Below are 7,208 nucleotides of genomic sequence, written 5' to 3' on the forward strand. Positions count from 1 at the left end.
CACATTAATACCATGAACATAACTTTTCTTGTTTTTATTTTCGTAAACCATATCAAACATTGACGTAAAGCCTCAAACTCTCTTAGCTTCCACATTTATTCTGCTGTTTCTCTTTTAAGACTACAAATATATACAAAAGTCAATTAAAGCAAAGAAATGCAAACAGCACCAAGCCGTTGCTTTTCGCAACATGATTAAAACAAACAACCAAATAAAAACAAGCCACTGCATCACTTTCAATGAGCACTTCCCCTTTCATACTCCTTTGGTGTCCTGCTAAATTAGCACATGAGAGGCTATTTACAAGCCTGCAAAACAAAAAAAAATTGCTCCATTTATTTATTATTTTGTTGTGAAAGTTCAGTCCCATCCATCGCAGCAGTGGAACAAAATGAAAAGGCTGCCTTCAAACTTGTTGCGTGCAATTAAGCGCCGGCGAAAAAGACAGTCGGGGCAGTTTAACATTTCATAGGAGCTGTAATTATTCTTTAACTGTTGGGAAAGTGGCGTCCCCCAGGAACCAATTACTTGAAAAGCGCTCATCACACACGAGATATATACAAACAAATCCTTCATGCACAAAGTAAATGTTTAAACATTAAAAGAGATGAGTGGGGTAGAGGGGTGGCAGCATTCAGTTTTGGTGGGAGCTAATTACTAATAAGAGCAGCAACCCCTTTGTGTTAGATAATTATGACACTAACGCTCACCTCAAACAACACACAGGAGTCCCTCGCACGACTGCCCTTCTAGAACGATGTAAGTATGGAGGTGAAAGGTGATTGTATGTGTGAATGCATGTGTGGGATCGTGGCTTGTCCACATTTATTGGACATATGTAGACATTTTGCGGGGGCAAAGTTTGCGGGATGTTCTGAAATATCGGGGAATAGTAACAAAAAGTGTTTGGCAATGTGTCTGGTGACCAATTTACCTTATTTTGCCGTTTAATATACCCGGGTATATTAAATGATTTTTGCTTTTTTGAGCCTCCTGTTTGTGCGCCATTTAATATACTCATGCCTTTAATATACCCGGGTATATTAAACGGCAACTCAGCTTTTTGACAAGATTTCTATGGTTTTCATGGGTGGCATAATTATAGATAATTAAGGTCATTAAAAAGTCAGACTTTTTCAGCAGTAAGTAGTTTTAACCTGAGCAGTAAGTAGTTTTACTCTGCAAAACGGTGATGCACCCCGTCACGGCATGAAGAGTGCGTGGTGGATTGTACCTTCCCGTTTGTGAGTCATTTAATATACCCCTGCCGTTTAATATACCCGGGTATATTAAACAGCAAAATATGGTAAGGTGTTTTCATCTTTTCACTTTCAATTTTTGGAGCAATAAAAAACATGTATCCCGTCTTACTGGCTTTTTTTCCCTGACAAAGTATACATGGTCTTAAAATATGCTCCCTTGGAAAATGAAAACTAATTCAGATGTGGGTGTGGTTGGCGTTGAAAGACCAAATTCTCATTGGACTTTATTGAACTATTGTACCATTCATAGAACATACTTGAATTAATGTATTTTTTCTGAGAATATTGAAGTTGGATTTTCTTTTTTGGGATAGGATTGGCTCCAGCACCACCACGGCTCTTGTGAAGAGATGAGCGGGATGGAAAAAGGAACGCAAAGCATCTCTCTTGGTATGGCAATGTACACACTGAATGTTATTGTCATGCACTCTTAAACCCTTGTCATATTGCCTGAAAGGATGAAAGTAAGTCTCTCTTCTTTAAAATGGCAACATTACCATTTGTAATCAGCCTTCACTTAAAGCTGTGTGTTCCTTTGTGCACTGAGGCTGCGTTTCCACTGCCAAATTCTCACTTAACACTGAATAAGCACGTTAGCCAATAAATTAGCAGTAGTAACATAAAAAAAAGACTGTGTAGTTGTTGATCAGAAACAAAGCTGTCTCCAAATCCCATTTGGGCTGAGAGGCAGCCCTGATATGGAAAGTTACCAAAAATAGTGCTAATACTGCTAATAGGATGTTCCACTCTAAATAGGAGGCTCATGTTAATACCCAGATTTCCATTCACGGCTGAAAATTGTAGTTTTAAATTACACTTTAATGCTGGAGATTTTTAATAATCATATAAAAAAGGAGAAAAAATCCTTCAAAGCAACACACACACACACAAAAATACTTCTGAAAGGAGCCGCTGCCTCCCTTTGTCAGCCAATTACTATGCAATCTCTTTCTTATGACTGAATAGCTCACTGTTAGCAAATAATGAAAAGGCAATTATGGCAAAGCTGTGTTCATATTACCCTCTTCATTTTATGCGGGCTGTAATTATTGTCAATCCTGGAGGCTTACTCTAGCATGTAAGAGGCAGCAGGGAAGAAAATGGAGTGGGCTGGTGCATGGCAAATTGGAAATGTCACAGCTACCTACTTTTTTTTATACCAGCGCATGTGTATGTGTGTGTCCCAGCATGCACTGCAAACGCACGGAGGTGTCCATTAGCTCACACACACTCACCACTGGGGTATTTTATTTACACATTACCGCTGAAGCGCACTCACACACACACAGGCGTAAATACCCGTGCACAAAATGATGTGTGTTTTGCAGACTCTTCACCTCAAGCTGTTGAGGCGGCAAATAAATAGATAAAAGGTGAGATGAATCGGGCACACAAATGCACACCCAACATTCCTTTTGTCCCCCCCACCACCCACCTCCTTGAAAACAATGACTCCCCAAAGACCGCCGGTTTTCTTCCCCTGCCAGCAAAGTGGTGGATATATTCCTTTTGCTTCGGCCCTCATTAGCTGTCTCCATGCTGTTCAGTAATGGGGAGTGGCACATAAATGATTCCCTTTATGGAGCTTGATGTGGCACACTGAGAGGAGAGGACCACAGCCTCCGTGTGGACAGCACCACCCTCACATCGTGAGGAATGGAATAGTAGGCTAGGGATATTTTAACCAGACTTTAAAGAGGCTATGAGTGAATGGCAGAGAAAGCATCTGTTGGTATTCACTCCAATGGGTTTCTTTTATTTGAGACAATAAGGGTGTATCTATATTGGACAGAACTTAAAAGGATAATTACGTGAGAACTCTGTGGAGTGGGGATCTATTCTAAAGAATTGATTTTGCTTTCACATGAATTGAAGTGTCAATATTTCTCACCTCATGAAATCTGATTGAATTGGAATTTAATGTTGCCGTTCGCTGAACATCAAAGCACCAGAATTAATGACATATTTCACATTTAAAGTGAGAGTCAGAAAACGGTTGATGTTGCTGTAGTTGAGCACAGTAAACATCTAAAGCAAAAGGATCAAACAACAGTCCTTTGAACCAATGCATAAAATTCAATTTATAATTCAAAACTTCAGCAAAATCGCAAACAAAAAAAGTCCGCAAAGAGAAACACACCTTAAAACAATCAACTGACAACAAACAAACAAGAATGACTACCATATTTAGTTTGTTTAAAAGACAACGGGCCAAAAGTTTAGTGCGTACAACTGTTATCAATTCCATTTTGAGTCAGTCACTAAAAAAATTTGAAAATATTACCTAATTTGACCAATTTAATGGAGCCCTGATTTAAGTGCCTTTACCCTTGTCAATTAACGGTTTAATGATGTATTCCCATCTATCATTGCATCTGTTATTGGCCGTAGTGGTAATTGGACAGAAAACATCATTATAACTACAGAGAAACAAACTGATTTTCACGATTCCTGGAGGAACTTCAACGTGTAAATACCGTCTATTCTTTCCCCCCAGCGTTTAAAAAAAATGTTTCTAGAGGTTTATTAATGTGCAAATAGGTGGAAGCCCCCCACTCCCTCTTACCCAAACGTGTGCACAGTGGCGCAGAGCTGTTTAAGGAGAAGAGATTCACAAATCAGTTGGCGTGGAACTATAAGCCCGTGGCTCTTGTACTCTCTCTCCCTCACTCCCTCTCCCTCTTTCTCCACCAGGGGAACCACTGGAAGTACTTAATTCTCTTTCCTCTCTTTGCCAATGTGTGTGCATGCAAGTCCATTACCTGCTCAAACAGTGTTTAGCCACTCGGTATAGCAATGAATCAAGTTCACAGCAAAGGCGCTAGAATCAAACAGAGTATTTTTCTCAGTCTTAGGCCAGCAAAGTGATCACCAGGGTAGCGGTCTGTAAACATTATCCGTAAAGATCGTTAAAGGAGGATGAGGATTGTTAAAAGTGATTTTTTTTTCCAAACATTCAGGGCCCATAATCGTAAAGGTAAAATATTCGGATTTGGACGGTGAAACTTACTGTTGTTTTACAGCAGGGTTAGAGAACTATGGTATGGCTATTTGAAAATAGGAATTGTTTATGGCTTGTTAAAGGTCCCGACCCCTTGTACTAAACCATAGTTAAGTCAATCAGGGTAATTATTCAAAGATATCTGTAGATAAAGATTGTCTGACTTGCTTGAATGCAGAGCAATGCTACAAAATGAGTTTTGATATTTATGCACACTGCTTTTTGGTAAAAGTACTTCCTATGAATGCAAATGGGATTGGTAGCTTTCAGAAGCTGATACACGTGTCTGGAAATGGAATGTGCTTCTGAAACGCAGAAAGACGAGTGGCTCTCTTTATCTCATCTCCTAGGTGTTTTTTTTCCCCACTTCGGCCTTCAAGTCAATATGAGTTTGATCTACGTGAGTGAAGTAGAACGGTTTGATTGGCTTCATGTGGTGTTACAAAGGATTTTTCATTTCATTTCATTTTTTCTCTTTATTTTTGAGTGGATTTTAACAAGCGTTTAAGCCAACAGATCTAAAAAATAAAAGGAATGTAGTTCATGCTGGGCCTGTTTTACAGAATATTGATTTCAGTCAGGACCTCTGAGTCCAAAACCTCTCAATGATTGCTGATAGCTATAAAAGAAAGATGACGTTATGATTCTTTTTTATGTGTCTATGTGTGTGAACAAACTGAGAATCTGTGCAACATGTTTAACTCCGGAAGAACTCATATTCGTTAAGATTTTATTTTTATATTATCCAGATTGTACAAAAACAGAACAAAAAACAAATCCATTCCATCTTTCAGTCCAATGTCTCAATGTATCACAAACTGTTACAAGAATAGTTTTTTATAGACTTTCTCTCCACTTTTTACCTTTAACTTAGTTTGATTTGTGCAATTACAAGAAAGCAAAACAAACGCAAATAAACTAAAAAAAAACATTCTGCCTTACAGGATGTGTCAGATGTATTTTGGCTGGTCCAATGTCAAAACAGGTGGTCGGTCAAGGGTTGCTTTGACAATACTAAATGTTGCTCACCTCATTCATTGCCAATGTACTTTTATTTCAGTGTCAACTGTGCCTACATATCTTAGCCGAAGTAGAGGGTAGCATGTACGAAACTGGCAAACAGGAGTCGCCAATGTGTTTTGACACTGTCACTACAAGCTTTTTGAATTTATGAGCACACTAGGTAGCGTGCATGCTCATGTGAACTCGATCTAACTATGCGGATTCTCTATTTTTGCACCGTGTATGATGGACGGCAGCCATTTTGGCTCGATGGCAACCTTGCGTTTATTTAGAGCTGTCTCTCCCCTATTTCTGCCCGTTAGGGGGAATGCGCTCGAGGGTGTACGTGACTTTGAAGGCCATCTCATGTGTGATTGAAAGGCAAACTTGGCATCTCTTCCCGGAGAGCACTTTGTAAACATTGTCTCTAGTAGGTAGAAGAGTTAATGGCTGTGGCAGTTTGATGAGTTAATTTTTACTTCCGAGTAGCGCTCATTGGAAATATTAGAAGTTACTTTGGTTAATCGGGGTTTTGCAAAACACAATAAATAATCAATGCATAGTTGTATGGAAGTATAATGCTTATGCTATTAACAGAAAATATGTTCTAAAACAATATTTACTTTGGATTTTTATATTTTGAAGTCCAGGCATAGACATTCATGGACCTACTTACTTGCAATTCTAGATTTTATGTATACTCCTAGAAATGTGAGGGTGTCCCATGAGCTTTGAAGTTAAAATACTGTTGCAGAAATATAGGACAGGTCTTCAGATGCTGTGCCACAGGCACACAGGAAATGCTTTGTTTCCTCCTTTCCTTTCTTTAAAAAGAAGCTTTTATACGAATATTTAATAAAGCCTGTGGATCTGGTGAACAGGTGGCAGGGCTTAGCTTTCCCCCGCTGTACTAAATCAAACTTCCCCCATCATATTTTTGCATCACAAAGCAAAATCAACTCATGGCCAAAAAAATGCATGTCTTTTCTGCTGCGTAATGACAAGCAAACCCCTGGTCAAGTTTGTTTAAAATGAAGTTCAGTAACTGATCGGCCAGTTCTATCCACTGTGCTATGACTGTCTCAGAGGTGAAGTCAGTATTGATAGAGATGTTGGGGCCTTAAAGTTATGGACACATGGACTATGGACACATGGTTGCCTGCCCTACGCAACCTGATGCCACTACCTAAGCAGTTCCACCTGTCCCTCGACGTAGACAAATGAGTGGCGGCTGCCGTTTGTGCAATCCGTTCATCTTTGCCGTGAATACTAACACTAATGCGAACATTAGCGCTAACATTAGCCACTGTTCTCATTCCATCGTGTCGGAACTCAGCCAGAGTTGAGAGGCGATAGCATTCTCATGGTGATGACCTAGCTTAGTGTGATATGAGTGACTGTATTATGTTAATTGCAGAATGTGCAGTATCGTAAACAGCTGACAAGAGGATGCCCTGTGAGTTACATTTTGGTTGTTTACGGCCTCAGACAAAAGTAAAACTTAATAACAATAACAAGATAAGGACTGTAAAGAACTACATCTACTATCGATAGTTACCATTAGGGTTACACATCTATTTGGGTAATCATTTAAATGAACTTATTACTCATATACAGTACAATCCCAATACTTTTACGAAAACTATCACAACCACCACTAGTAACATTGGTAGCAAAGGTAATATTAGTTTTACACTACATTCATTTTATTAGCAGTAGTAGGTATAATTTAGTGGATAGCTTATTAAAAAAAGTATGAAGTGCAACATTGTTAAATTGCCAAGAACATTATTTTCATGTAGAAATCCATTGCACTACATTCTTGTTCATTGTGTTCCTCTACAGCAAATCCCCACCCACCACCCCACCACCTCTTCTACTCTTTCTTGTAATTACAGTATGTTTCCTTTTCGCAATGTGCATTCCTAGAATTAGCAAATGAA

The sequence above is a fragment of the Stigmatopora nigra genome, chromosome 3, assembly GCF_051989575.1.
Source record: "Stigmatopora nigra isolate UIUO_SnigA chromosome 3, RoL_Snig_1.1, whole genome shotgun sequence".
Classification (NCBI taxonomy): domain Eukaryota; kingdom Metazoa; phylum Chordata; class Actinopteri; order Syngnathiformes; family Syngnathidae; genus Stigmatopora; species Stigmatopora nigra.